At 37.7% G+C, this 16966-nt stretch overlaps 1 protein-coding gene across 2 annotated transcripts in view; it reads left to right on the forward strand.

Moving 5' to 3' along the window:
* Positions 1–329: 329 nt before the first annotated feature.
* ZNF366 (zinc finger protein 366) overlaps positions 330–16966 on the forward strand; it is a 40599-nt gene continuing 23962 nt past the window's right edge. For both annotated transcript variants that reach the window (XM_043547352.1, XM_007059236.4), the window contains exon 1: positions 330–985. The gene's annotated coding sequence lies outside the window, so the exon portion shown is untranslated. The remainder of the gene's footprint in view (positions 986–16966) is intronic.

Here is a 16966-nt window from a genome sequence, read left to right on the forward strand (position 1 = left end):
AGATTAAATTCATGAATCTGTGAAAGAAAGGTAATTTTCGACTGGTTATTATTGAGATTGGAGTTCGATAAAAGTAAGCAGCCATAAAAAATGCAAAGTGGGGCATAGTGAGTTGACTCATATGTATGCTCATTCACTGGCTGGGATATCAAACTCAATTCTGCTTCTTTTTCCAGTTAAAAAGCATGAAAATATATCTAGAGCATGATAAATCATTCTAATTTTGATATATTAAGGTGCACTCTACATCAATCCTATGCTTTTCCATTTTTAGAAAAGCCAAATTAATCTCAGGTGTAATTCTGACTTCAGATAAATATGACCCCTATACTTTATCTATGAGAGTCAAAAAGTGTCTCACTTCTATAACATTCTGTGAAAGTTAAATTTGTTGAATTCTTTTTAACACACCAAGAGATTTTTTCATTCCTTTTTTTGCATGTGTATTTTGTTTTTTTTGTGACGTGTAAGATTTCTCCTTGTTTGGAGTGGAGGATTGTTATCTGTACTTTTTTGGCTACTGGAGTTCTCTACATGAGGTATGGGCATTTCAATCCTAGACACTACTTTTAGAACTTCATTTGTTTTGTTGTAGTTGCACAGAGAGAGAGCTATAAATTAGTCCTCATGAAGCCAATAATTCAGATATATACTTGAGGAATTCCTTTTGGTACAATTATATTTATTTTTCCAAACATTTTGTTTGAGCGAAAATGAGATGGCTATCTACTGTTTCCTTATTTTTTTGCAGGAAAGCAAAGGGTTGTTGACTTCCTCTCCCCTCCCTTCCTTCCTTCTTTCTGAAGGTACTGTACTCATCTGAAAAAAGAGAACGAAGTGATTGTTCCTGTTCTCTTTCTTAAGTCATTTGAAACATTGTCCTTGCTAGTTTTCTAAGTTTACTGCAATCTCTACACAGGGAGCAAGAGAGATTGCCAACAGGAAAGCAGGTAGACAGCTTAGCTCATTCCAACTTCAACAATTGGTAAGTTAACCAAGAAAGCATTTTTACTTAAATCTCTGTTAGTTTAATATATACACCTTTAAATACAGGAAAGACATTTATCAACTACCAGACAAAAGATAATGACTGTATGCATTGGCATGCAGTGTATATTTTCTTTTAAAATATCTATAGTCAGTTTTTTAGATACTGCCATTAGTAGTATGAGGTTTAACCAATATTGAGGAGCGGTTTCTCAGTAAGGTTGAGAATGTCTGCAGTATTCAGTGTTGTGAATTCTTTCATATGAAGCTGAGTAGTTGACCTTACCTTTCCAGCAGCCACTGTAGTCTAGCTTTTAGACTTCACTTACTTTATACTGAAAGTTTCAGCAAGGTTTACTGTGACCTCACAAAGGCAGAGATAGGATAAGTAGGTTCGTAACTGATAGGCTAATACAGTCTGTTCATCTCTGACCATTACTTCAGACATATTCATTCAATATGTTACACCGAGCAACCGAGCTGTCATCAAGCTGTGCCATAAAAGAGAGAATTACTCAGGTTTTTTAAAATGAGTGAAATTTTTTAAAATGAGGTTTTTTAAAGTGAGAGAGAGTGCACGTGTTTGTATCTTAGTGCCTGTGGTATATGCAGTCTGAAAGCAGTGACATTTCACCAGTTAAGTGAGATCCAGTTTCATTTAAAAAGACTAAGTTACAAGCTATGTCACAAATACTAAGATTAACCACCAATGTCAGTATGATGATAAAATGCTGGCTAGTCATTTATATTCCTTATCAGCCAGTGGCTGGTCAGCTACAGTTTCCAAGTATCAGGTACAACATGTTAAGCTAGCAAAGTTTGACTGCACCGTCAGCAAAGAGTATGATCTAAGAATGCATTTTATTTTTCTAAGGCAACTCAACAGAAATAGCAACTTTTATATAGGAAGGTGCAGTTTGGATGAGGAGTAGAATAGGTCACATTTCTACAAAAGAGAAGCCTGATCATCTCTTGAGCCCACATTAACTTGCGAGTGAGACTTCAGAGCTTTAGAATGTTCTGTGGGACATTCAAGTCCCTGGCAGCACAGCTCCAAATGCAGGGCAGGGAACCCCAGAGCTGGTATATACAACTCTGGCTGCTGGTGGGTCCCCTGAAATCCATGGGTTCTGGGGGGTTGAGCCTCCTTCTCAGAAGTGAAGATATAATTTTCCCCAATGACTGAACAAACATATTATTCCTCCTTGTGGCTCCTTTCTATAGCTTTCTCCTCCTCCCTCCCTCCCCCCATAGTAGGGAGTGATCTATCCCACATTAGCAAGTTTTCTGATAAAATTATATGTTTCTCTACTCCTTCTATTTATTAGCAGTTATGAAGTGCTGATCAATTTATTGTTTAATGTGGTTTGAAGTGAAATGGATCAAGTTTGTCTAGTTTGGTGCTATTTATGAGCGTTGGATAATAACATTTTGTAGGTGAAATATTTAAGGTTACCGGTATAGAGACCAGTTCTCAAATGCACGCGTGAAAGTGAGATGTGTACTTTTTTTATTTGGATACCCAGTTTGGCACTTAGCTGGACAAAAGGCCATTTTATGTGACCAAGTACTGATTCAGACAACCAAATGTGGGCTTTGGACATCTATTTAGGTGACTACGTTTGAAACTGGGCCCCCATTCATATGCCAAATAAGATAAACAGAGAAGTCATTTTGTTAATTTACCTTGTAAAGTATGCGATTTGCTCAGTCTACAGCTTCTGAGGCCACAGAATTTCTCTGTTTCTCTGCTGTTACCACAGCAAAGATGAGCTCAAGCTGCAAAATTCTGATCTGGATTGCAAACACCCCAAAGTTCTGGGAAGGTTAGATCCAGCATTTAGGTTCAATCTACAATTAAGACAGGAGCCAATTGCAAAATTTAGATCCAGATTTCAGTTTTGACAATCTCTACAAATTCATGTATGCTTGCAGTCTCGGCCCATGTTTACTATATATCCTTTCTCTGAGAGCGCTGAAAAGAGGTCATTCTATGATCCTGAAGCAAAAAAGTGTGTATACTTGCTGTTGTAGTAGCTAATCAAAAAATAAAGTGCTGGTTCTATACTCAGTTCTCTATTAACGTTTAAGTAAAATAGCACTGCAGAATGATAGTTTATAATTTAGTTGTAAATATAGACCCTGAGCTTTGTACTTCATTCATGGATTACACCTTTCAGTTACATTTCTCTTTGACACAATGCTTTTTTGTTGGTCATTTGCAATGTCTTTTACATTGTGCATTTTTTGTTATAAAATCAATACAACATGATTTTATATAATATAGATGTAACAAACTAACTTCTCTTTAAAAAGAAAAGGAGTACCAGTGGCACCTTAGAGACTAACCAATTTATTTGAGCATAAGCTTTTGTGAGCTACAGCTCACTTCATCAGATGCATTCAGCGAATGCATCCGATGAAGTGAGCTGTAGCTCACGAAAGCTTATGCTCAAATAAATTGGTTAGTCTCTAAGGTGCCACTGGTACTCCTTTTCTTTTTGCGAATACAGACTAACACGGCTGCTACCCTGAAACCTAACTTCTCTTTGAGAGTTTAGGAAATGGAGTTTTGTCCTTGTCTCGCATCATTGTGAAAAAGTTATAGGCAGAGAATCATAGCTTATGAATGCCAGCCTCCTTAAATTTATAGTATTTGTTAGTTTATAGCATAAGCTTAATGCTTGTGAAATGTATTTCAGTGATTAATTCCTGTATTATTTAAAACATTGTTTTCATGGAAGGCAATAAAACAGGTATTTACCAGAGACACACTTTTTTATCTTATTTAAAAGCTTATTGGTGCCTTTGTTAAAAACAAAAACATAGTTACGGTGTAGTTTTGAATAGAGCTGTTTGGAACCCCAATTCCCATTCCACAGGATATTCTGAATATATTTTTTAAAATTGTTCCAAAATTAGAATGAAAGTTTGAAATTTCCCATGAAATGAAAATTCCAAAATTTCATTTCGAATAATTGAAATATTTCATTTCAACAAGGTCAAACCTTTTAAAAAAAAATAATAAGGTCATAACCTTTCATTTCAAGTTTAACCGACTTGACTTTTATGTCAAAAAATTTCAACTTTTATATTATATTACATTGTTATCTTATAAGTTATAACAGTCCATAACAAAAGTTGAAACAATGTTGAAATGAAATATTTCAACCTTATCTAAATGAATCATTTTGAGAAATTTTCAATGAAAATTTCAACAAAAAATGTTTAGCGGGAAAATTTTTGATCACAGTAGTTTTGAACTATTATGTAATAACTAGCTAATATATAAGTTAGTATAAGGGTAAGGGCCCAGTCCTGCAGCCTTACTTCTGTGACTAGCTCCATGGAAGTCACAGGAGAAAGGGCCTGATCCAAAGCCCATTGAAGTCAATGGGATTCTTTCGATAGAAACACTATCTTCTGCTGGTACAAATTTGTGCGAGTGGAGTCATGCTCATATGCACCAGCTGAGATTTGGCTCTTAAGTTTTAAGTGTTTTAAATGTATTTCCTCTCACATTTTGGCATCTCTTATAGCTGTTGTGGTGGTCTTTTTTTGGCAATGGGAGAATTTTTACCTTGAATTATCAGGTATTTTACACACAAACCTTGAAGAGTCTTGGCCTAATTGTTCTTAAGGTAACTTGGGCATAATGTGGATACAGATAAGTTATAAAGCTGTACCTACAATATTGCATATTTTTTTGGCACTGCAGAATGTATATCCAGAAGATAGATGTGTTGGCACACCTATTAATTGTCTAGAATTAGAATGGAAGAAAACTTCTTGGCATCCTCAAACCAGTAATGCAAGATAAACCCAAAATAGAGTGGAGACCACCACATTCCTAGAAGTAGTGCTGGACAGACCTTAAGTAGGCTGGAAAACTGATTATCCCAGGCAGATTGTACTGAACTTATATCACTGGGGCTCCAATACAGCAAAGGAATCTGCATGAATAGACCATTTCACCCATGCAGACCCCTTTGCAGGGTTGGTCCCTTAGATACAATAGCGCTATGTAAAAGAAGATAAATATAGACAGAGATAAATGTATTCATTATCTGACAGACCTTTACCAATTTTGTGTCCTGAACATCTACAGTAAGGACCTTTTTGAGAAGTGTTGTTAAACCAAATGAACCATGTATTTTTAAAATCTAATTGCTTCTCCACTCCCACTTCCCATCCCAAGAGGACAAACTGAGCATGGAGAAGTGAGATCAGAGAAGAAAAATGTCTCAGAGAAAGGATTTTAGAAGGAAAAAATAAATGGAAGTCTTTAAAAAGAAGGCAAAAGGCAGAAAAATTAGCTTAAGAGGAATCAGACACTGGAAAAGCCTGATGTTACCCTCATTTTCATGTTGAGAAGTTGACAGTTATGAAACTCAGCCTGCAGCTGTCTGCTGCTGGAAAAGTTACAATACCATTTTTTTAAATGGATAACATTCAGCATGAGGATTAAGAATGTTCATCCGGTCAAAAGCTTCTGACTAGGTGAACACCTAATAGTTATGAAATATGTTTTATAAATTACATACCTATTGTACTACATATAGGATGTCTGACTTGCCTTCATATCCATTTGGCAGGGATCAGTCCTTCTTGCCTAGTGTATAAAATACTAATGATTCTAGGAAAGAATCCTATCTTTTTGAAAGAAGTACTTAATGCTTTCATTTGATGCCCAGGGAACTTATGCCTATGCAGTAACACAAATGGAACTACACAGGTGCTACCGTGGTCTTTGTACAGTCACAACAAAGCAATTTCTCCTCTCAGTTGACAACTGTAAGGTACTGCAAGCAGGTTTCCTTCTTTGACATTACAAACAATTACATTAAAAAAGTCTTATACTAAAAGAAATTGGGATACTTCTAAAGGTTTTTTAAACTGCAATGATATTCCCTATCTGGTGATTTAATTCTCCCTCTTGCACCATTTGCTCCTGGTTTCTTGCTGCATGGTTTAGAAGCTTGTGTTATCAGTGGCAGTCAGTAACTTGAATCAGGCAACTCTGTCCACATATTTATTCAAGTGACACCATCATAGGATCTAATCACATTAGCCACGCCATCAGGGGCTCGTTCACCTGCACATCTACCAATGTGATATATGCCATCATGTGCCAGCAATGCCCCTCTGCCATGTACATTGGCCAAACCGGACAGTCTCTACGCAAAAGAATAAATGGACACAAATCTGACATCAGAAATCATAACATTCAAAAACCGGTAGGAGAACACTTCAACCTCTCTGGCCACTCAGTAAAAGATTGAAGGGGGCAATTTTGCAACAGAAAAGCTTCAAAAACAGACTCCAACGAGAAACTGCTGAGCTTGAATTAATATGCAAACTAGATACCATTAACTTGGGTTTGAATAGAGACTGGGAGTGGCTGGGTCATTACACATATTGAATCTATTTCCTTAAGTTCATAGAATCATAGAATATCAGGGTTGGAAGGGACCTCAGGAGGTCATCTAGTCCAACCCCCTGCTCAAAGCAGGACCAATCCCCAATTAAATCATCCCAGCCAGTTAAGTATCCTCACACCTTCTTGTCAACTGTCTAAATGGGCCATCTTGATTATCACTACAAAAGGTTTTTTCTCCTGCTGATAATAGCTCATCTTAACTAATTAGCCTCTCACAGTTTGTATGGTAACTTCCAACTTATCTGTATGTATATATCTATCTATCTTACTATATGTTCCATTCTATGCATCCGATGAAGTGAGCTATAGCTCACGAAAGCTTATGCTCTAATAAATTTGTTAGTCTCTAAGGTGCCACAAGTACTCCTGTTCTTTTAGCTATTATTCTGTTTCCCAACTACCCTGAAAAACAAAAGATGCAAATACCTTTCACTTTCAGCTTCTAGAAAAGACACTAGATTTAAGCCAGCAATAGTTTGATACCAACTGTGAAAACTGCACTTTATAAAAGATTTAGGAAATCTGTGTTTTTCATTAACTGGATAGCAAATTTTTATTTTTTTCCAGCAGTTTTTGTAAACAACTAAAATTAAAACTGCCCTAGTTTTCGATGGCCCATGCTGATTGGGAATGTAGGGCACCACTTCACATACGCAGGATTCTGGAAGCTGTAAAAGGAATGAAAAGTTTAAATGTTCATTGGGCCTGACGGTTACAATGCTGAATTTACAAAAGTAGTCAGATGATTTTAGTTAGTATGTAGGTTGATACTTTTCAGTGAAAAACACTCTCCCCTCCACTTTTCTCTATTGGATTAAAAGAAGTGCCATTGATTTGAAACTGGAAGCAAAGCGGCAGTGAGATCATACCATGGGTTTTTATTATTATTTTGTGAGGCTGTATTAAAGAAGTATGCTAACATTAGCAATGAGGTATCCATTGTCTGATCTTTCGCTTTGGAGCAATAATTTCTCCTTATTCATTGATCAAGGATGGAAACTATATAATTTCTCTGGGTTAGATTGTAATTTTACAGTCTGTTCTGAGTAATGGGGTGGCACATAGCTGCACTATGCCAGGAGCAGAAAAGAGTCTGAATTATGAGCCAGCAAATGTCCCATTTTCTTTCCTACTTTCTTCTTATTCTGTGAGGGGAGTAAATTACTTCACCCCTTTTCAGAGAGCAATTTACACATCCCTACCCAGATACCTGAACAACTACTCTGGCTGGCAAGTAAAGGGGGTTGGGAGAAGCCATGACTACGCCTATGCCTTTTCTCACTACCCACTTGTTTGCAGGATGGGGGGAATATTGGCTAAGCAGTCTCTGCTTGTCCCCCCATGACCAGAGTTGTAATTTGATGGAGTTTGTGGGTCCTATTCAGTCATAAAATATGTTCTTACTATCTCACACTGGGCTTGTTCATGCTCCCATTGAAGTAAATGGTAAAAAACCCACTGACTTCCCTTCTGGCCTTAAAGTCTATGCGTCTATGGGAGCAGGATTGGGCCCTTAGCTAAATCTGCAGTATTTATGTATTTCACAATATTTTCTCCACATATAAAATTGTAATAGGAACATTTCAGTAGTATAAATCTAGCACATATTTATTACAGCACCCATTCCTTTGGTATCTTGGCACCAGATAAAATCATTAGGATGCATAAAGTTTAAAAATGATGTCTTCCTCCTGGCAGGTCTCCCAGAAGGTAGGCGTACCTCTTTCTACATGTGCACATATTTCATCAATGGATTTATTGATGCACTCTGTAGCTTTAATGAAAATAATATGCACTATTGAAAAATAATTTAGATTTATTGATCTCTTTTTGGAGGGCAATATTTCCCCTCTCTTTCTAATGAAAGAAATAACTTGTTAGAAACCCACCCCATATTGCAATTCACTAATGCAGTTTTCTGCAACTATGCAGTGTCTACTGAAGCCAACACAGGATTAGAGTTCTCCTGTAGAAACTGAAGTAAACCACAGGGAAGTCACTAGTAGAGGATGAATTATCTAATTGTTCCCACGTTTAACAGGAATAAGAGGTGCTCATCTCACAGTAAGTATTTATGGAAATGAAGGAAAAAGAACTCTGGCCACACATGTTGTCCCTTCAAAAGACAGGGACTCAGAGTACCATGCAAATTATCACTGAGTATCTCTGATTAACACTGAACCCAAAACATTAAATTGTTCCAGTTACGAGAAGCAGTACAGATCTGAAGGCAGAATTTTTCCTGAAATCATACAGATACCAGCATCAACCACCTGTGTGTCACTGGGAACAGATCTCGAAACTTTTGACTCCCAATATACAGGATGCCATTCTCCTATCCTAGAAGATAAGAAACACCTCTCAACTTAAATATAAGTCACAAATCAAGAAATGTAATTCAATGGGAGTTACTTGTATCCTGTGGGTAGAGAATCAGGATCCAGGATTCTATCTGATGACCTTAATGAACAAGTCCACTAGCCATCCACAACTGGCAACAACGATACACATGAGCAAGTGTAACACATTTTGTGCAGTGGTGCAACATGTCCAAACCAGTAAGTCAAAATAATGTATGAGAATTCTATCTATCCTGGGGTTTATACAGATGTCCATCACTGTAGCAGATGTGCACCTTCCACCTAAAGGCAATAGCAACAGTGAAGTCCCCAGTGGACTTCATTGAATCTCTGGCACTTTTCCATTCTCAGGAAAAAACAAACAAAAACTCTGCAAGGGGAAAGGTTTTTGTTTTTTAACTTTAAGAAGTTACTGTTTTTGTTCTTTGCTTTGTCTTTTTCCAAGGTTTATTTGTTTTAGCAGTCGGTTGTTTGGTTTTTTTGGTTGGATGGAGGTTTTTGAGTATAAGGGTGTGTCAGTATTCTGAGCATTGTTCTTGTGATGGAAAGCACTTTTTAAATGGGGCCTTTGGGATGACTGATGATTAAAAGTGATTAATAGAAAGTCTAAGTAATTATTGGAGCTGCTTGAAAATTTTGATGAAATTTCAAACTTTGATAAAAAACTGGATGCAATTTTTGTCAATATTTTTTCAAAAGCCACATCCTCTTTTTTTTTTGACAACTTCTAATCATTATTATAGTATAACATTTGTGATGTTAAGCTAAGAGTCGCCATTACCATCCTGGGCTTCATTTTTTCAGAGTTTTGTAACAATGCCATTAAAATTGTATTTGATTGAAACTTGTCAGCCATAATACATTTCTGCCATAATGACTGGATTAAAATGATGAAGCTGAACTTTAGTTCTGAAATGATAATAAAATAAAATAATAAATAATAAAAAACCCCAAACCAACTAGACAACTGTGGTGCCAATTTCAGGTCCTTTTTGACCTGTTGCAACTAACTGTTGCTTATTTCTAAAACCTTAATTTTTGCAATCACTAAATTTAGTAAAATAATAATTAAAAGCTCTATATGGGATGTATGTTGGTGGATCAGAGGGAAGAAATAGCCTGTTACTCAACTAATTACAGGATTCAACTTTGGGATCACAGGGGAAGGGGAGAAAGCCAGAGAGGAAGTTGTCTTAAATTACTTTCTTGTGAGCTCTTGACCTGGTCAGTCAGAAACATTGTTCTGAGCTGGAGCTAAAGCACCAAGGATGTTGCCCTTCACCTGCACATAGATGAGGCAGGAATCTTGTAGTGTAAGTACTTTTTCTGATAGAACTGCTTCAAATAAGAATTGTTTCGGTACACTTGTAGCCCGCATTTCTTACACCTCTTAAAGAAGAAATACAAACAATAGAACGGGAGCAAGGCCACTTTGGGATGTATGCAATATGGTTACATACACATCACATCTCTTGCAGCCAAATTTTTGTTTACTTGCATTGTGTTATCTGATGAGAATTAGGCAGCACACTTTGCTGATGAAGAGAAAACTCCAAGTTCAAAATCTCAGGGCCAGAGTCTGCCCTCAGATATGCACGTGTCTGGAAGCACATGGACCAGAAATTAGCAGAATACAGCCCTTAACTTTGTATTTTAGTTTCCTTATATTCTATGAAGATTTTACAATTTTTAACATGGTTTCAGTGTGGTCTTACCATGATACATGCTTGGCTTAGGAAAGTATTTTCCCTTAAAAACAGGAGAAAAGCATGTTTAGTTAAGCTCTGGAGTAAGGCTTGCATACAATGCACCCAATTCTGGAGGGCTTTCCTCTGGACTGAGGAACAGCTAAACTACTGTACTATTGTCACCAGTGTGGTCTGGGAAAATTAGCTAACACAAACGCCTATGTTAACTTTTTATTTAATCTCCTCAGCTCTACCCTGAACTTTAAATAGGAACATAGAAATTGCCATATTGGATTAGACTGAGGGTCCAGCTAGTCCACTATCCGTTTCTGACTGTGGCCAGTACCAGATGATACTTTGCAAGCATAGACTATCTTCCATACCACATCCCTTCAATAGTGTAGAGCTGAATTCTCTTTTATACCTTCCAGTAGATAATACGGGAATTTATAATTAACCATTCAAGATATATACCTTTTGGTTGCTTTGGCTCAATTCCCTTCTACTTATCTTCAGATAAGTACTCTAAAATTATATTGATTGGGAACATTTTGCATTTGTTTAGTGCTTGTGAAAGATAGTAGATGAATGGCCCTAGAAACAAGAGTTCTCCGTTGCAGACAGGTATAGCACATAACATTTCCTCACATTGGAGTACTGTAGCTCTCACGAAAATGTAGGCAACTAACAAGTGCTCACCTGTCTATGACACTATTAGCTCTCAGAATAATAGTTCATACAAAATGAGAGGAATCCACAAAATACTGACAGCCTCTCCCCTGTATTGTTTTCATTTTATATGAAAGTGACATTTTAAAAATCATGCTTTTCAAATTGGTTATTTTCAATAAATAATTTTAAGGACCAACTTAAAGGCAGCCTTTAGTGCACCTGTTCAAGTATATTTTTCAAAGTAGTTGACTACAATTGTTTTAGGGAGTTTTAATTGTTGGGAGGCAGTATGATCTTACAGTTAAAGTGCCAGAATGGGTCTCAGGATATCTGGGTTCTGTCCTTGTTCTGCCACTGTGCAAAGTGTTGTTTTTAAAGGTAAAGGGCCTGATTTCCTTTACACTAAATGTAAGACAAGAGTAACTCCACTGAAGTCAGTGGGAATTGAAGGCAGTTAACCGCTCACAATCAGATCTAAAGTGAGTAATAATGTATCCAATTGAAATAGCCAGGGAAATGTAGGCAACAATCTAGATAAGAATTTGGCCAGCACACTGTATTTAAGAACCTCTCTCTTATAAAAAGGTCAGTCAATGGGCTATTTAGGAATTGCAATATATATTAAAAATAGGTGTCCAGACCTTCCAGAAGAGATTGAATCAAACTTCAGCTACGTGTTCATAACTGAAAGTGTACACAACTAAATCCACTTAAGCTTCATAATGATGAGGGATGCATAATTTGTAAACTATTTTTAAGGAACTGGAGACTGAGACAGATGTGAGCAGTGGATAGGTTATATCTCCTGCTGTCAGTATCTGGAGTTGAGTCCTCCTGTTTCAGTTCACACAAGTTCCACAGACTCTTAGTGGTAGGTTGGTTCCCATCGTTTCAACACCTCTGAATTTCACTTTGAGTTGTGTGAACCCAAAAATTCAAAGCAAAACTTTAAAAAAGGGTGAAATCCTGACCGTGTTGAAGTAAGTGGCAAAGAACTCCCACTGACTTCAATAGGTCCAGGTTTTCATCTAAAATCTTGTTTTGGAGATGACATATGGAAACGGATGAAAGTCAGCTGAGTATCCCCACAGTAGCACTCCTTCTCTTCACATGACTTCCCTCCATGCGCACACACATTTTACCTGAAGATCTCTTCTTTTAGGCACCTGTTTATATGCAAATGAAGCATTCAGGAGATGGACTGTCTGGGCCCAAAGACTCATGATGTGGGAGCAAGCCAACTGGCTGGCTAGCTTGCAGATCAAGGACAGGCATCCCCATCTACTTGCTCCTAAAACCTGTGGAGATGGGAGGCTACCAGGCCACGCCCTGGCCCTCTATGAGATAGTAGCAGGAGTGAAATACTGTGGTGGGAAGAAAGGATCTTAAGCCAACCTATGTCCCTTTGAAAGGTCCATAAATAGCATTGAAAGCAACAAAGCCCTAAAGCAGAAGTGTTTAGCCAAGGTTAGTTTTTCATTCTGGACAATCTGCAGGGCTCCATTATTTATTGAAAATTCAAAATGCTAAACAGTCCAAGAAGATTTTGTAAATGGAATTTCATATATAGTATATAATTGTTATGTTTGGTAAATGACACTAGTCTGTCTGAAGTCCTCCTTTGAGGAAACCACAGAGACTGCACTCAACTGATGCAATTTTATCACTGAAGTCCTCTTCCTCCAAAAGTTTAAGTCATTTATTTGCCCTCAATTTATCTTCACTAACTTTAGTTCCTGGAGAAAAGTTTCCTAAAAAGTTGTTAACCTAATCTGGTAATATTCCAAATGAAAACTGTTTGGTATGTACAATGGCTCTGGTGCCAAAAGTGTGATGTTTTCAATTGCCAATGATAGATATGGAAGTAAGCAGGAAATAAGTATGGAATGAGATGAGCAGTGATTTAAAATCATAAGCAGTGATTTAAAAAACTATTTTGTACATTTTATAAAGGTGGTGACAAACTCCTTGTTCCAGATTTTGATATGAGTACTGTTAGGTTTATCTATATAAGAGTCTGAAGGAATGTATCCTTTTGACATCAGATCATAACTTGATCTCAAAGCGCAGATAATGCCCTCAGTTACAGCTATACTAGTCTACTAATTCTAATGGGGTAACATGGATGTAACTGAGGGCAAAATTTGGTCCATTACACATCAGAGATTGTACAGGCTTTTCTCACACACACTCAAAGTTGTTCGTCACATTTTCATAGGGGAAAATACTGCAATCTAGCCAAGCAAATTTTAACAATAAGTTAATGAAAGATGGACAGATCCCACACAGCAGAAAGGCTGCAGTATTGGTACATAAGGGAAAGCATAGTAAATAATATACATTAGGCCAAATTTTCCCTGGAGTATTTCCATTTATTTCAAATGAACTATATATAGGACGATGCATTTGTGTAACTGTTTAATAAAGTACTTCATCCTGGGTAATATGGATCCATATTTATACTAATAATTCTGATTAATAGGTATAAATGTGGATTAAGCTACTAGGAATAAGTATTATAGTACTAGATCAGAGGTGTTCTCTCTCTCTCTCTCTCACACACACACGCGCGCGCACCTATGGACTACTAGCTTGTAGCCTAGTCCTCCTCTCCTGACAACCATCTCCAAAGACATCCCTCTCCCCACAGGAGCTTTCTCAAAAATGTAAATAAATATCCAGAAAATGTAGAATTGCCAAACACTGTATTCAGCCTACTTGAGGTACAACTATGGCCTGCATGACACATTCAGATGGTGCATAATTTAAGCTTTTATTTAATAAAACAAAGTGTCTAGCCCTCGTATTTGTGAAGAAAACCTACCAAATGTGACGTAGGTGTAACCAATGCAGAACGATCATCCTGAGTCTGCAGACAGCCTGAAACAATAGTTCTGAGATTGAACTGCCTGATCCCCATTAATATCATTGGAGTGTCCACTCTAAAGCCCAGTGATGACACTTCACTATCAACATTAACTATTTAATTGCTGATCATTTTAACACATAAAAGGGGAAGGGGTTAGGAGTGAACCCCTTGGGGAAGGATATGCAGAGGGAAGAACAGAGGAAACAAACAAAGAGGAAGAAAAAGCAGAGAAAGAAGGATGGGGAAAAAGAGAGAAACAAAGGGCAAAACCAACAGTGGGCATAAACTGAATGCAAAGGCCACTCTGCATCACTGACACATTAAAGTGGCTGGACATGGTCAATTAAGGATCTCCCAATAAGGGGTAGAGGCATGTTAAGAGAGGCACTGGGGATAAGATTACAAAACTCAAGTTTAAGCTTTACATAGGAGTCCACAGCACCGTGTTCAATGAACCAAAGTACACAGCTCAGTGTCCTATACCCAGTTGCCTTGGGAAACAATGTAAAAGTATAATAGGAATGATAATGAATCAGTCTGCCAAATTAAGGGCAAGCTACTCATCTCTGGAGGAAAGGAACTGCAGCAGGAGAAAAACAGCAGCGGAATAAAAGAGCAGAAAACGGTGATAACACATAAGGACCTGCACACCTACCCATCCATCTAAACAATTTTCTTTTAACATACTCGCTAGCACCATGCAAGACCAAATTATGCCATTACCATGTTTTCTGGCAAGGTCAAGACATCAGATTCAGCCCATAGACTACCTGAATTCTGACAGTGAAGACAACAGAGTTATTCCAGATATGCACCTCTGGGAATGATCTCAGAATCTGGCTCTACATCTTTAATAATTATTTTAAAATATATGAAAACAATGGGATATTGATTTATTTCAGAGAAGATTTTTTTAAATTCCCTGCTATAGAAAGTGACAAAAATAAATGTACCCTGCAAAGTGTTTTTAGCAAATATCTGTCTACCGGGGTGTGAAAAACAAATAATGGATATGCATGCCCAAAATGACACAGAAACCTTACAATCTGTATAGCCAGATAGTATTGTGCAAATAGACTATTTCCCAAACATAGGGGGAGGGGTGATTGGCATAAAACAAATGTTTTTAAAGGCGCAGTGAAACAACAGGGATGTGGCTCAAGTAATGAAAACATGTCTTCTTTTCCATTTGACTAGAGATGACTTCTCTCATTCCTAGCATCATTTTCACAGGTGAGACAAATGCAGATGTGCTGCTTTGGGAAGCTCAGACTGTGGAGATAGTTCCAAGAGCCTGAGAAATAACTTAAAAACTTAAGCGTCAAGCCTGAAGTGAGTCAAGTATGTGCTAAAAACAGATCCAGTGAAACTAACATGGAATACAAGTACTGTGTTATATAATCCAAGAAACCAAATATTATTTAATTGCATACAACTATAAATGAAAACCACATCTTTCTATTAAAGCTATTTTAGTGTGTCATGTTAAACTGTTCAAATCCTTCAGAAAATACAATTTTTCAGATGAGTGGCTTATGCGTGTAACTGATGAAAAATTATTGGAGACTCTTCTTCTGCATAAAGTGTTAAGTGACATGTCAAGAATGCCACCTGTTAAATCTAAATCACAGTGAATCAAGTGAATTTAAAAAGAAAAGTTATCAATGGGGAACCAGCCTTGGGACAAATTACATGGAAAATCATTAAGGATCTGACCCAAAGCCCACTGAAATCATTGGGAGTCCTTCCATGGACTTCAATGGGCTTTGGATCAGGCTCTAAAAGAGCTGTCAAATCATCAGTTCCACTTCACAGGATAATGCTGATGATAAATGTTTCTTGCTGGAAAGAAGAAGTTTTATCCTGCAGCACTTAATCAGCACATGAAGGTAATTTCCCAGGGAGAAGTGAAAAGACAGCAAACCTCTCAACAGTATCATGTTCATGCAGGGAGAAAAACCTGATCCTGTCCACTTCCTGATTTCAAATCATTCCAGATCATGTTCATGAGCAACTGAACTGTGTACATGTTTCTAATTCCAATGCCATTAACAACAGCAAACAGAAAAAGGGAAGAGAAATAAACTAGCTAAGGTGACCACCTGTCTTGTGTCTTAAAGATATCCATAATTTAGCAAGACACTTAGGTTCAATTCATGAAAGCAGCCCTCTTCAACAAAGCACTTAAGCACATGCTTACATTTAAGCTGTTACTTAAGTCCTATAGACCTCACTGTAGACAAAGGAGGGTGTGAGAGAGAGGGAGAGACTGAAAGGGCGGTTGGTACTAAAAGAAGAGATTTATTAAAGCTCCAGAAAGTTTACATTTCTTAACTCTGCCCTTTCATTTCCCAAGATCTCCCATTTTATGACTCCCTAATGCGTCTCTACGTCCAATGGTTTTTGAGGAGTTTCCTACCCCCGCCCTCATGTCTGCCTGATGATAGCACGATTTCTGTCAGACACACACACCGCTGTCAAGTGTAGGAAAAAATGCTTTTGTTCTATGTTAACATCTCTCCTCTAGATTCAGTCCACATGGTTCAGGCTTACAGCACAAGTGTTTTAGGGAGGAATTGGGACTCACTCAGCGATAAGGCCGGCACAGCCCATTTTCCATATTCATGTGCTTGCGTGCGTGGTTACTTCAGCAAGGAGAGCATAGATGGAAAGTGCACCCTGCTTTACCTTCCTCGCATATGAAATAATGTGACATCGGGGTGAAAGAGAGATAGTTGGCATAAAAGGAAAGGGAATTAGCCTGGCAGCAGCAAGAAGATCTGAGATATCAGAAAGAGGACTGGGGAACTGGAGCTACAGTTGCGCCTTTTCCTCTCCAGTGAGTGGCATACCTGAAGCCCACACCACCATTTTTTCCACAGCTTTGTGCTCTAAGTGGACGAGAAAGAGCAATGATTTGATGATCTGGCATTTGGGTACCAAACAGTGA

This window comes from Chelonia mydas, chromosome 5 (assembly GCF_015237465.2).
Source record: "Chelonia mydas isolate rCheMyd1 chromosome 5, rCheMyd1.pri.v2, whole genome shotgun sequence".
Classification (NCBI taxonomy): domain Eukaryota; kingdom Metazoa; phylum Chordata; order Testudines; family Cheloniidae; genus Chelonia; species Chelonia mydas.